The sequence below is a fragment of the Pteropus medius genome, unplaced genomic scaffold, assembly GCF_902729225.1.
Source record: "Pteropus medius unplaced genomic scaffold, Ma_sr-lr_union100, whole genome shotgun sequence".
In the NCBI taxonomy this organism is placed as follows: Eukaryota; Metazoa; Chordata; class Mammalia; order Chiroptera; family Pteropodidae; genus Pteropus; species Pteropus medius.
The window spans coordinates 419958-433980 of NW_024351730.1; the positions used below are offsets into that span (position 1 = coordinate 419958).

A 14023-nucleotide genomic window follows, 5' to 3' on the forward strand; every position below is an offset into this window, starting at 1 on the left:
GATCTGAGCCAAACAAAATATCATGATAGAGGCTCTGAACTAAGACTCAGTAACAGATGGAACTTTTAGCTGAATTGCATCAGTGCAAAACAGTAAAGGCCATTAGCTCTCTATATATATGTATGCTAAGGAAACCTGAGTAGCTCAAATTTTTGTCTTGATCAGTTTTCCTTGGACTCCACATAAGAATGATTGCCTTACAGTAAAAATCCCTTTTTCTTGAATTGCTCTGAGTAAATTTCTGATCTTTAACCTCCAAATATAACGTGATTTAAAATTAACATTTAGACTTCATGAAATCTTAACCATGATCCATGAACCCAGCCCTACTGGGTTGAATATTGTCCTCCAATTCAGCCCACCTGGAACCTCGAGATGTGATCTATGTGAAAGTAGTGTCTTTGCAGATGTAATAGTTAAAATGAAGTCATACAGGATTACGGTAGGTCCTAAATCCAATGATTGATGTCCTTATAAGAAGACATGCAGGGAAGAAGGTCTGGCGACAACAGAGGCAGAGAATGGAGTGATGCAGCTACAAAGCAAAGGAACACCAAAGATTACCAGCAAGCACCAGAAGCAAGGAAAGAAACCGTCAGAGGGAGTATGGCTCTGCTGACACCTTGATTTCATTCTTCTGGCCACTGTGTGGTACTTTGGAAACAAATACACCAGCCATATGTCCAATTTATCTTAAAGTGAGTTGGTTAGTAACTGTAAGAAAGCAAAAGCATTTTACCTTCTGAGAGACAAATTTCACCCCTCTCATTTTTGAAACTAAATTTTTGCTTTTGAAAGAACCCGCAGAACATTTATAAAGCTGTGATCAACAGCTTATCTTATTTCTACATTTTTCTTAATTGTATTTAGTTTGTGAACCTTGATTTATCTCTAGAATCTGTGTTTTTATTTTCTCACTTTCTCACATTCTTATGAAATAAGAACAATATCCAAGTAAATATTTAAATAGTTACACAACTAAGGTAGAGAAACTGCAAAAATGGAACCATTGGTTGGCCAACAGCTCCACCAAGCTTTGGCTCAAAGTATTTATTTGTCAGCTGATAGGCAAAAGTTCAAAACTGGAATTTTAAAAGCAGTTTAGGAATGAGAATATGTCATGTTCTAAATGACATTGTACAAAATTCAATGGACTAAAGGCAAGTTCTGGTTGTTTAATAAAGTACTTTTTTTATGTTCATTTATTAACTAAGAATTTTTATAAGTACAATACTTTCTATGACTATAATCATGAAATATTATAATAGCTGTGGCAGATTGTAAGAATGAGTAGCTGAACTTCAAATTTTTGGTTTAACGGGAAATATAACCACATCAGAACTGATAGCCAGCGCTATCTGACTTGTCCAAGGAATGTGCTGAATTTGCACAACTTATGTCTTCTGAATTTTTTCAAGTAATTCCAGAAACTGAATAGTTCTTGGAATGTGGGCTACCTAAATAAATACCGTTTCAGAAAAATTCTTTGAAGTTCGATTATTGCATATGCAATAAAGAAGTAAAGAAGATTAAGCAGTGAATCTACAGGAAATTTAATAAGAGCTGTTTCACTGCTTAATCATAACAGATTTACCATGCTTTTCAGGAGATAGAAGTTTCCTGTTAACTGAATTTTTTGACAAATTGAAACTTACCCAGAAAACTGTTTCTTTCCACTTTATTGAAAATATTTCTAGACTACATCAGTTCTCTTTTCAGTCTTTAGAAAGCATAGGATAGTGAACATAATAGGAAATCTTTGGTGTTTGAACATACCCCAATTCCTCAGGATTGTCAATCTGAAAGCCACTTTAAATTTGCAAAATTGTAGGTGTAGAATCAGAGATTGATTGAGCCTAACATGTACTGAGACTAGAACTTTCTATGGAAGTTAGTTTCATCTCTATGTGTATTGGGTTCATTAAAAAATACAATGGGGAGGGGCCAGTTAAGAACCTCTGTTAAATTGGGCTTTGATATATCGACTCACCTGACACTTACTATCTGGCAAGTTCTATACTAAATGTTAAGGATGTAGAGAAAGACAAGATAATGTCTCTGAGTTCAGCAGGCAATGTGAAGTTTTTTGTGTTATTACAATGTTATTACAATATATTTTATGTATTTGTGCTATCTTAACTTACAAATTTGGAAAGGAGAAGTCTAGGTGGAAGACAATGCAATTGGGGTGATGTTGAGAAATGAAGAATTTTCTTAGGTGTGAGCAAGGAGAAAATGTTAACCATTTCTGTTTCTTGTTAATGGGATTATGGGATAGGATTTTCTCTTCACACTTTCATGTATTTTCCTAATGTTTTGAAAAAGATTGTCCAGAAAAAAATGGTTCCAAAATGTATAAAATTAGAAAATAAATTTATTTTTAAAATGTGACAGACAAAATCTACATCTAGTGAGATAAAATACCTGAAGTGCTTAGCACAGTGGCTGGCACATAGTGTGTGTTTAATAATATTGGCTATTATTGTTAATATTATCATTATTGCTGTAAGTTAGTTCTCTTTGGTTGCAAGGAACAAAGGAAACCAAAGCCGGTTTGAACAAGAAATAGGTAGGTAGCTAGCAAGCTAAGTAGATAGAAAGATAGATAAATGAGATGGTATCTCAGGGAACTCAAGAACAAAATTACAGTTATGCCTCAAGAGAGGAATGGAAATTAGAACCGAAAAATTATCAGGATGCAGTCCACTTACCTCTGAACACCTGCTACATTTTTCGTTCTTTGGAGAGACCTTCATTGCTTTTCAGTTCACGTGGCATTCAGAAGAGAACCTCCTCACATCTAATGAGTGTAGGCCTCCTTCATCTTATATTAGCCCATACTAAACCAGAATGTCAGTCCGAATTCCAAATGACGAGAACAACAGATTTAATTCTTTTTTCTTCCATAGCACTTATCATCTAGCATACTAAATAATTTACTTATTTATTATGTTTATTGTTTATGGCTTGTCTCTCCAAGTGCCCATGCCTGGTCTAATCAAATGGGGCTAGATGGTCAGGGTCATGTCTAAAATGTACCTCTTGAGCCACTGCTAATGAATTGGGAAACCAATGGCAATTTCCAGAGTAAGGAAGGCTCACTGCACCAGGCATATCCCCCAAAAGATCACCAAAGTCTTATCTCTGTTGAAGTCATACCAAGCAGTGTTCTTTATGTTAACACACACACACACACACACACACACACACACACACACACACACACACACACAATTTCCTAATGTACTCATCAATGTATTAAAAAAAACACCAGACTTGTCTATTAGCATTAGATTTAATGCTAGATGTAATTTTCAGAGTTTTGACTTCTTGAATCTTAAAAATTGAATACATTACTCACATTTTAATAATACTTGATGTATATTAATAAGTTCAAAATTTATTACATGATGTCTCTTTTTTTCACAAAATAAAACAGAAAATTGTTATCTACAAGAAATTTCATTTCTGTACCCTGATCTGCATCTTTCATTCTCTCACTGTTAGTAGCCAGGACACACATTCTTTTCCTCTGTCTGCCATTCCACAGAGAACAGAAGAATCTGGCAGTGTGACTAAATGCAGAGGAAGAGACAGAGGAGACAGAGACCCTTTTAGAATATTAACACTTGAGGGAGGTCAGGCTTTGCAGTGTGAAAAATCTGGTAAGATTTGACACAGCCCAGATCTCATCCAAAGTGGAACAGAGCTGAATGGCTCACCACCTGTGCCAGAGATGGAGAAGAAGAGATAGGATCCTGGGGAAAGGGTGCAGGTGTCTTAGGGGGAGACAAAAAGAAGGAAGGGCTAAAAGGGAGGATGTTTTTTCCTTGATGTTACAGAAAGGGATAGCCAGGTAGGGTAGCTCAGAGGGCCTACATGGAAGGATCCCTACTCACTGAGGGTTGATGAAGTTGATATGAAAAGAGTAGAGGAACACTTTCCTAACTCTTACTCCCTTGTGACTCTGAGTTAGGAAAGCTGACACTTACTCAAAGCAAGGCACTATTGTGTACATTTTGCTAGACTATAAGCTGTACAGGGGCAGGGATCTTTGTTTATTTTGTTCACTGATATATCTCAATGCCTGGAACAATGCCTGGCATCTATAGGCACTCAATAAATATTTGTTCAATGGAATAAAATTCTGGACTATGTGTATGTGCCTGATTGGCTAACAATATGGTTGTTTAATATTGGACTATACCACTCCTGTCTTCCCTATTTAAGGCATAGTTCTGATGTTTCATTAGAAATGAACCACAACATATGTCAGATGATGTGCATAAGGAAAGGAGGAGGAGAAGGAGATATTTTAAGGGACACAACCAGTCATATTAGACTTTTACTGCTATTATCCTGGACTCCATTCCAGATGTAGAAGGAATTAGAGTCAACAATGGAGTAGAATTAGATTTTTAAAGTATTATTTAAAAATTTAAAAATATAGAATCTGCTACTCACTTCTTTTTCCCTTTTGCCCTGTATTTAGCCAATCATGTCAACTCTAAAATGGATGGGCTAGATGTAAGACTCAGGAGAAATCGAAGAGAGTTACACACTAACTTAAAAATATGTTTTAATAAAAATACTATTGCTTTAATTATGCATAACAATATAAAATGCATGTAAATAAATAACTTCTTATTATATTTGAATATGAAACTGTATATCCAGGATCAAACATATTTTATTATTCAGTCAGTTGATTTCTTTTAAGGTTGGTGGATAGCACTCTGACTTTTGAAATTCTAAGTTTTAAGTGGAGTTTTAGGAAGTTTTCCAACAAAATTTCTTGGTCCAATGACTTACATTGTTATTTCAATGAAATACTTAGTATTTTAGTATTTATTCATAATGCACCCCTCAAGTGACTCCTACAAAGTGATGAGACACAAAAGGCCTTGGCTAGAAAATAATCACCTCTTATTGCAGACACCAAGAGCTTTGTTACTGAGTCAAACGTGTCACCTGGCTCTCCTCTTAGGATAAATTTTCTTACCAGAGCTCCTTCTGCTTTCTTGCAGATAGGATTCTTTTAGCTCTTCACCAGTTTACTTGATATCTCCAGATATATATGTAGTGGGCAAAACTTGGATTGAGGCTGGGAGCCCATCATCATCATCATAATTATCTTACCTATGTATAGTACTTTATAGTTTAAAAAGCACTTTCACATCTAATAGCTTGCTTAATGTTATCAACAACCTTAATGAGGTAGGCGGAGATGGATTTACCATGAAGCTAATGAAATTTAAGTTTTAGCATCCCCTGAGGAAAACCTTTAAAGTCCCATGGTCACGAGGTTTTATATAATTTGTAAAAATTTTAACCATGACAGATTAAAATTACTGTCTCTATCCACTCTAACTACCCCTCCTTAGCACTTTCTTATTTGTTGGCATTGGAGTGTCCTTAGGCATTTTGGGGATCCAGCTGAGGGGAAGTTGAATTTGGTACATTTAGTTTGCATTTAGTAAAGTATATTTATGTAGTTTGCAATCATTTTGTGTATAGTTTTTGCCAGTTGTCCCAGTGCAAGAGTGGCTTCCTGAAACTCTTCTACTGCAAACTATTAATGAATGTTGACAATGTAGAATATTTAAGGTTTGTCACTGCAAAGAGATCTTCAGATATCTTGTAATCTTGCACTCTGTGCATGAAAGAAGCTTGATAGAGGTTTCCTAAATTTGATGATAATCCTAAAAATTTGTATGACATTACCTAAAACAAGTTTTGGAGCCAAAATAAACTTTAAAAATTAGCAATAGGAATAATCAGATTAGAGAAAAGACTACTTTTTTATCCTCTATATAGAAAATAATATAACAAAACCACTGTCATCTGAAAAGGGAATCAAAGATCACCAAATTTTGGAAAATGATAATGTGAAAACATGGACAGTATCATTCATTTGGCTATTTAATCCACAAATATTTATTGTATGCCTACCGTATTTTTAAGAATGGTGCTAGGGGCTGGGAATAGAACAGTGAATAGACATAGATAGTCCCTGACATTGAAATATTCATAGTTAAAGGTACAGAATCTTAACAAATAATCATATAAACAATTTATTTATAATTAGAATGCGATAAAAGAGAAGTGCAAGATGCCATGAGAGCTAACTTAAGTCTGGGCTTTAGAGATGGTTTCTTTGGAAAAAAAGAATATATAAACTGGAGGAGTAATCCAGATTAAAGAGGGAAGACAGAGTATCCTACTCAGGAGAAGAGTGTAAATTAACAAGGGCTCTAAGGTGGGAGGTATTTACTGACCTTGAGGAACCAAAAGATGCCAGTGTAGCTAGTTTGTCATAAGCAATGGGAAGGGGTGAATGAATCCAACAGATGGCTTTGCCTGTTTTAAAAGTTTACATAAATGGAATTTAGAGAATACAACATACATACTTTTGTATAAGGCTCCTTTAACTGAGCATAATGTTTTTGAATTTCATCCATGCTGTTGCATGCATTTGTAAGTGTTTGTTGCTGAACATTATTCCGTTGTAAGGCTATAATACAATATATTTATCCATTTTACCTGCTAATGGACATTTAAGTTGTTTCTGGGTTTTGGCCATTATGAATAGAGCTGCTATGAACATTCTTGTACAAGAGATGTAAGATTTTTAGTCCACTGTTTCTCCCACCTCACTGTACTGTAGAAGCAAGAAGAGGCTCAGCGTTGCACAAAAGTTTTCATAAAAGTGCAAAGAACATTTCAATACCTACCTGATTCCTTTGTTGACCTCAAGGTACATGGGTTCTAGCTTCTACAGATAAGAAGAGCTAGGTTAGGTAATTCAGCATGGGCACAACAACAGCCTGGTCTGAGTTCCGTATCATCAACATCTGATACATAAACCATTCTTTGAGATAGAGGATGTCCGGTTGGGAAAGGGCTTTTACTAATGCCTGAAGGTGGGGAATGCATCTCATCTGTACCCTCCAGTCTAAACACAAATCCATAACTATGTAAGGGACTCTTTTATCTCCTGCCAAATGGTCTTAATCCAACTTCCCCTTATCTTTTTCCTACTACTCCCAAAGGACTGACCTGATAGTAGTGATCTATAACTCTAGCTCTACTGTATAACCTGTGGTACTTTAGTGTATCTGCACATTCAACAGAAGCAGTTGTAGCATTAAAACATTTCCTGTGCTGAAGCCTGCTATTGAAAGTTGACTGCTACTTCCATAATAATCTGTCTGATTATTCCAATTTCAGTCACTGTATCTGTGACTTTAAATTGAAGTACAACACTGTACAAAGATGATGTGCATAGACGAATTATTCCTTGGGACTTCTGGGATTATTTCAGAGACAGGAAGAGATTGATAGGATCTCAAATGCTTTGGGAGGGGAACATTTTTTCTTTTGAGAGAATTTTTCAAGGCAGGTGTTTCGGAGGGATTTTTAAGATTTGATTGAGATGATGAGCCTTCTCAGAGGATATTTTCTGAGATTTCAGCCTTTTTCTCTCCCTGCCCTTCCTTTTTTTCCTGTTTTTTTTTTCCTTCCCGCCGTTCCCGCCTGCCTGTTACACCCTCTCTCTCTCTCTCTCTCTCTCTCTCTCTCTCTCTTCTCTTTCTTTCATTATTATTATTTTTTTGCTCAAAGTCCCAGCCCCCTAGATAATTCATTTTTTTACACATTTAACTAGTGCTTCCTATCCCGTCATCTTCTCTGACTATTCTCTAGATTTCTTTCAAATGTATCTTTCTGTGCTGCTGGTCAGGTTTTTCCTTTTAGCCTTTCTTCTTAGCCTTTAAGTACTACATTTGAGTCTATACAGTAAGTGACGAAGAGAGATTCTTTTTCTGGTAATATTATGAACTGATAACTGGGAAAATCTCCCAATAAAACACCTAAAAGTGCTGGATAAAATATAAGAAACATTCTTTTAAAAGAAGAGCTGAGCCAGCAAGAAAGTAGATATAATAGACTGTAATGGCCACAAATTTCTCCCATTCCAAAATGCACAGCCTTTTGCCATATGACTTTGCTGCTGCTTGTCTCAAAAGATGGTTTATTCTCTCATCTTTTAAATGTGGGCTGCCCTTGTATTCTGACACCGACCGGTGTGCTGTAATACAATTTTCAATTTTAATGCTAACCATCTGGTGTTACTATTAGAACCCACAGGTTAAAGCAGCGGTCCCCATCCTTTTTGTCACCAGCGACCAGTGCTCCTATGAGAATCTAATGCCTGATGATCTGAGATGGAGCTGCGGTGGTGGTGCTAGCTCTGGGGAGTGGCTGCAAATACAGGTGAAGCTTCGCTCTCTCGCCAGCTGCTCACCTCTGGCTGTGTGGTTGGGTTCCTAAAAGGCCACAGACCAGTATCAGTCCATGGCCCAAGGGTTGGGGACCTCTAGGTTAAAGGGTGTGATGTCCAACGAGACTGCTCCACTTGAGATGCCAGCCTCAAGTGTAGTCCACCAGCCACCTGTACTTCTGACCAACTAACTACAAATATAGGGGGCTCTTATGACCCCCCTCAGATTCAGTAATTTATTAGTATGACTCATGGAATTTAGGAAAGTACTATACCTATAATAACAGTTTTGTTCTAAAAAATAGACATTGGCCAGCCAAATGAAGGGAAACATAGGATGAAGTCTGGGAGGTCTCTGAAAAAAGAGCATTCATGCCCTCTCCTTGTAGAATCAGGTTGTATCACCCTCCTGGCACATTGATGTATTCACTAACCAGGAAGCTGAACTGAGCTTTAGTATCCAGAGTATTTATTTGGATTGCACTACATAGGCCTGATTGATTGAATCATTGACAGTGTGTTTAAATTCAATGTCCAGGTCCTCTTGCCTTCCTGGAGATTGGGCTAGCTCAAAGCCTCAAACTTCTAATCACATAGTTGGTCTTTCTGGTGACCAGCCCCATTCTGAGTCATTTTATCTCAAAGCACAAACTGAGGTGTTATCCAAGGGGCTAATGAATAACAAAGACATTCCTATTACTTAGGCAATGCCAATGATTTAGAGTCTCTCTCCCAGGAACCAGGGACAAGGGCTAAATTCTGTATTATACAACACCTTGTAACCAATAGAATGTGGTTAATGTGGTTAAAAATAAAGTTATGTGACTTCTGAGGCTAGGCTTTAAGAAACCTTACCACTTTCTACTTCGTGTTTTTGGAACATGTCTTAAAACTGCCATATAAAGAAGTTGTTCTAGCTTACTAGAGGATAAAAGGCCATGTAGAAGAGAATGAAGATGCACTAGCCCATAACCAGCACTGCCTGCCAGTCATGTGAGAGAGGCCATCTTGGACCCTCCAGCTGATTGCAGTTTCATCAATGATCCCAGGTGAAACCAGCAGAGGAAACCCTCATTCAACCCACAGAACTGTGAGCTATAATAAAACATTGCTGCATGAAGCCACTAAGTTTAATGTTGTTTGTTATGCAGCAATAAATGATGCTTGGGAGCCAAAAACAAAGTAAAATCAGAGCAGTAAGCAAATGAGCTTTCACTGAGGCACCTCTGGGCCAAAGTTAGAAGAGGTTTCTCATCTTGATGGTGCTTTAATAAGGCCTTTACATCTCATGAGGAAGCTGGAATTAAGTCCTCTTAATAAAGTTGAGACTTCCAAGGCTACTCTAAGTAACAGGTGAACTAAGAAAAACTCATGCCTGGCAGAAAGAAAGGACAAGAAATCTTGTTTGTCATGGCCTGGGATCTAGTTAATAAAAAAGAAATAGTCTTTTTGAATTTATAACTACTAGCCTGATCTGACATCACTTAGATTTAGAGTTTGAATGTATATCATCAGTATACTAGTATCAAATCAGTCTGAAAATTTTCTGTTAGAATTTAACATAAAAAATGGTCTGTAGTTCTATATAGAAAATCCTTAGGAATCTACAAAAATATACTAGTTTTGTAAGTGATTTCAACAAGTTCTCAGGACATAAGGTCAACACACAAATATCAGTTGTATTTCTTATTAGCAATGAACAATTGGAAATTAAATTTTTAAAATATTATTTACAATAGAATAAAAAATCATGCAATACTTAGGGGTAAATTTTTAAAAATATGTGCAAGACCTGTGCACTGAAAATTACAAAACTGTTCTGAGAAATTGAAGATTACCTAAGTAAATAGATACACTGTATTTATGGATCAGAAAACTCAATATTGCTAAAATGTTAATTCTTCCTCAATTGATCTATAGATTCAATATAATACCAGACAGAATCTTGATAGATTTTTTTATAGAAACTGACAAGCAGTTTCTAAAATTTATATAGAAATGTGAAGGACCCAAAATAGCCAAAACAATCTTGTAAAAAACAAAGTTGGAAGAATTCATGTGACTTGATCTTGAAATTTACTATAAAGCTACAGTAACCAAGAGAGTGTGATATTGGCATAAGATGTATAGATCAACAGAACAGAGTAACGAGTCCAGGTAGAACCACACATATTTGGTCAATGTTCCAAGGTAATTCAATGGAAAAAAGGATAGTCTTTTCAACAAATGGTGATGGAACAGTTGGATATCCAAAAGCAAAAAAATAAAGCTTTATCTTTACCTCATAGCATATAAAAATTAATTTGAAATGAAGCATTGACCTTAACCTAAGTATTTTTCCAAGAAAAAGTTGGATTGGGGAAAGATTTCTTGCATAGGACACCAAAAGGGCTATTCATAAAAAAAAAATTTATAAAATTGGACTTTATAAAAATTAAACATGATTGCTTTTTGAAAAACACTGTTAAGAAAATGAAAGATAAGCCGCATACTTAGAGAAAATATTTTCAAAGTATATATCTGATAAAGAACTTTTATCTAGAATATATTAAAAAAAAACTCTTACAACTCAATAAAAAGAAGACAAACAGTATAATAAAAAAATAAGCAAAAGGTTTGAACTGACAGTTCACAAAAGAAGATGTTTAAGTGACCAATAGGCACATGAAAATATGCTTAATACTATTAGTTATTAGGGAAAAGCAAATTAAAATTATGACATACTATTACATTAGAATGGTTAAAATTGAAGATTGATAATACTAAGTGTAGGAATGTAGACAAACTGAACTCTCATATATTGCTGGTAGGGGTGCAAAATGCTCACTTTGGAAAAACTTGACAGTTTCCAATTAACCACTTTGGAAAAGTTTGACAGTTTCATATAAAGGTAAATAAATATCTAAGAAAGGTAAATATGCAATCCAGGAATTTCACTTCTAGGTATTTTACCCAAGGGAAATGGTGACAAATGTCTACACAAAAGCTTTAATACAAACGTTCATAACAGCTCTATTCATAATAGTCAAAACTAGAAAGAACTTAAATGTCCATCAATTGGTGAATAGTTAAACTAATTGTGGAATATCAATAAAATAAATAAGTTATTGACATACTTAGCAACATATAAGAATATACAAAAGATTATGGTAAATGAAATGATTAGAAACAAAGGACGAGATATTGTAAGATTCCATTTACATGAGATTCTAGAAGAAGCAAAAGTACAGTGACATAAAGCAAATCAGTGGTTGACTGGAGCCAGAGATGACGGAAACAGATTGACTGCAAAGAGGTACAAAGAAACTTTTTGAATGATAGAAATGTTCTATATCTTAATTGTGGGTGGTTACATGACTGTTTACATTTATCAAAACTCATTGAACTGTACACTTTAAGTTAAATTTTATTGTATGTAAATTATACCTCAATAAAACCGGTGAAAAAGTGGTCTGCTGTTAGAGTGCTCCTGGCAAACATAAAAATGTCTCTGGAGGGACATACCCTTAACTAAGGCTTCACAGGATTTCCAAAAATAAAGCCCAACTGAACATGAGATTACCACATGAAAATTGCAAAACAAGAAAACTGTTAGCCTCCATTAATAGAGAAACAATAATCAGCAAAAGGAGACCCCCAAGGATCACGGATAAGTAGACTATTCAGTAGAGATCATAAATTAAGTATATATTAAAATTATGAAGACATATAATAAGGAACTAAAAACATTAAAGAAAAAAACAAGATATAATTGACAAAAGACGAGAGTTTTGAAAAGAACATTTACCCATCCATAGAAGGAGGAGGAAGAGGAAGGAAAGAAAGATCATAAGCAAAATTTCTAGAAGAGAAAAAAATTTAGTCATTGAAATTTAAAAAATTATAGACAGGTCTACCAGCTGATTAAACTAGCTAAAGAGAGAGTTAAGGAACTGGAAAATTGATCTAGGGAAAGCATATAGACTATAGCATAGAAAGCTAATGAAATGAAAAATATGAAAATTTAAAGGACATGGAAAATAGAGCAAAAAGACCTATTTCTAATAGTGGTTCAGAAGCAGAGACTAGAATGAAATGTGATATTCAAAGAGATAATGACTCAGAATTTTCCAGAATCAATGGATTACAGCGAACAAAGACATTTCAACATGTCTTTTAAGACCTCAAATAATTACCTCTCTTAGATTCTTAATTTTTTCCTGTTATCACCCCTCTAACTTTACACTTCACTCCTTAACTGGGATAAACAATGCAAGAGGAGGAGAGTAGCTTGCTTGTGGAAGTAAGAGAATATTGTTAGTATAATCAGTTTCAAACCAGTGTTTTCCTTTGAACCCTGAAAACTGTGCATGCTGTTCCCTCTGCCTGAAATATAATGTTTTACTGATGTACCACTACACTGATCATATTTTTTATTCAGATAGCTGGAGTCTCCATTTCGTGGTAAAGGGATAGTTTATTTTCCAAGAGTTTCTTTACTCATGATACATCCAATAATCCCAGGGATTTACTCAAGCTTGAGAACTGTGGTCTCAAAGAAATCAGGGAGCATGTTCTATTTGCTCTTTAAGGGTTGCTGGGTCAGCCACGGAGGGACCCTGACCATTTAATTTTTCAAAGAACCATGAGGGCTGAAGCTCAAATATCCCCACTTGAAACTGAGGGTCTGCTACCACTGCCATAGCTACCTCTCTAACCACTATCATAGGTTAGCATGAAGGCACTGGTTGCTCAGCATAATGTTTGTCTGGGCCTATGCCCAAGGACATATCTCTTCTACTCCTCTACCCACAGTCTAACTGTTGTCCACAACCTCCCTGTGCATTTTCTGTATGACTCTACATGTATGAGTGTTAGGAACAAAATAAGAAGTCTCTTTTGCTCCTCATGATAGTTGGCCCAAATTACCACAGACCCAAACTCTCAACACTTGGTTCTTCACACACACACACACACACACACACACACACACACACACACACACACAGAGCCAGCCCCACTCTCTATGGCCTGCCTCCAGGGCAAGGTCACTAACTCCTGATAATTCTATTTCCTTTTTTCCCCTTTCTTCTAATTTGTACTCTAATTTTCATCCCTTCTGCAACCACCCAGGCTCAGATCCTGAACATCTTTTATCCTGACTACCATAATAGTCTCCAAATTCGTCTCCCTGCCTTCATTCATCATTCACAATGCCCTGCTCACCTCCTTGCCACTACCATATCCTTACTCTCCTGAATTCCTGTTATGGCTGTCACTAGAGGGATCTAAATTTCAAAGCTGATTATCTTCTCCTGATTATAGTCACAACATGTTGAATTAGAAATAACCTGAGTTTTAAAGCTAGAAAACCCTGGTTCCATAGCTTACTAGCTACTGAGCATCTCTGTCTTTTAGTCTCTTCTCCTATAAAACAGATAAATAATGGTATCTATCTCATAAGACTGTTTTTAGAATTAAATTACATAATGCGTGTAAAGTTCCTAGCACAATGCCTGGCACTACTGAATAGTAAAAATAATGGTGAGTGTCTGCATTTTCCCTCTCTTTTTCCTAATCGCCTATGATTAAGTCTGAGTGTATCATGACATAAAATATGTCTGTACCATATTTAGCTCTAAAATTGGTGCTGGCTCACTCACATATAGTCTTATCTCCGGAGTTCACCCAGAACATTCTTGTTCTTCTTTTCTGTTTCTTTCTTTCTTTCTTCCTTTCTTCCTTCCTTCCTTCCTTCCTTCC

The 14023-nt window shown here is 35.9% G+C and overlaps 1 protein-coding gene across 1 annotated transcript in view; it reads left to right on the forward strand.

Annotated features, from left to right (window-relative positions):
- LOC120588093 (protein transport protein SEC31-like) overlaps nt 1-7187 on the forward strand; it is a 12960-nt gene extending 5773 nt beyond the window's left edge. Inside the window, exon 3 of the mRNA XM_039845263.1 lies at nt 479-7187. The gene's annotated coding sequence lies outside the window, so the exon portion shown is untranslated. The remainder of the gene's footprint in view (nt 1-478) is intronic.
- Nucleotides 7188-14023: the final 6836 nt, after the last annotated feature.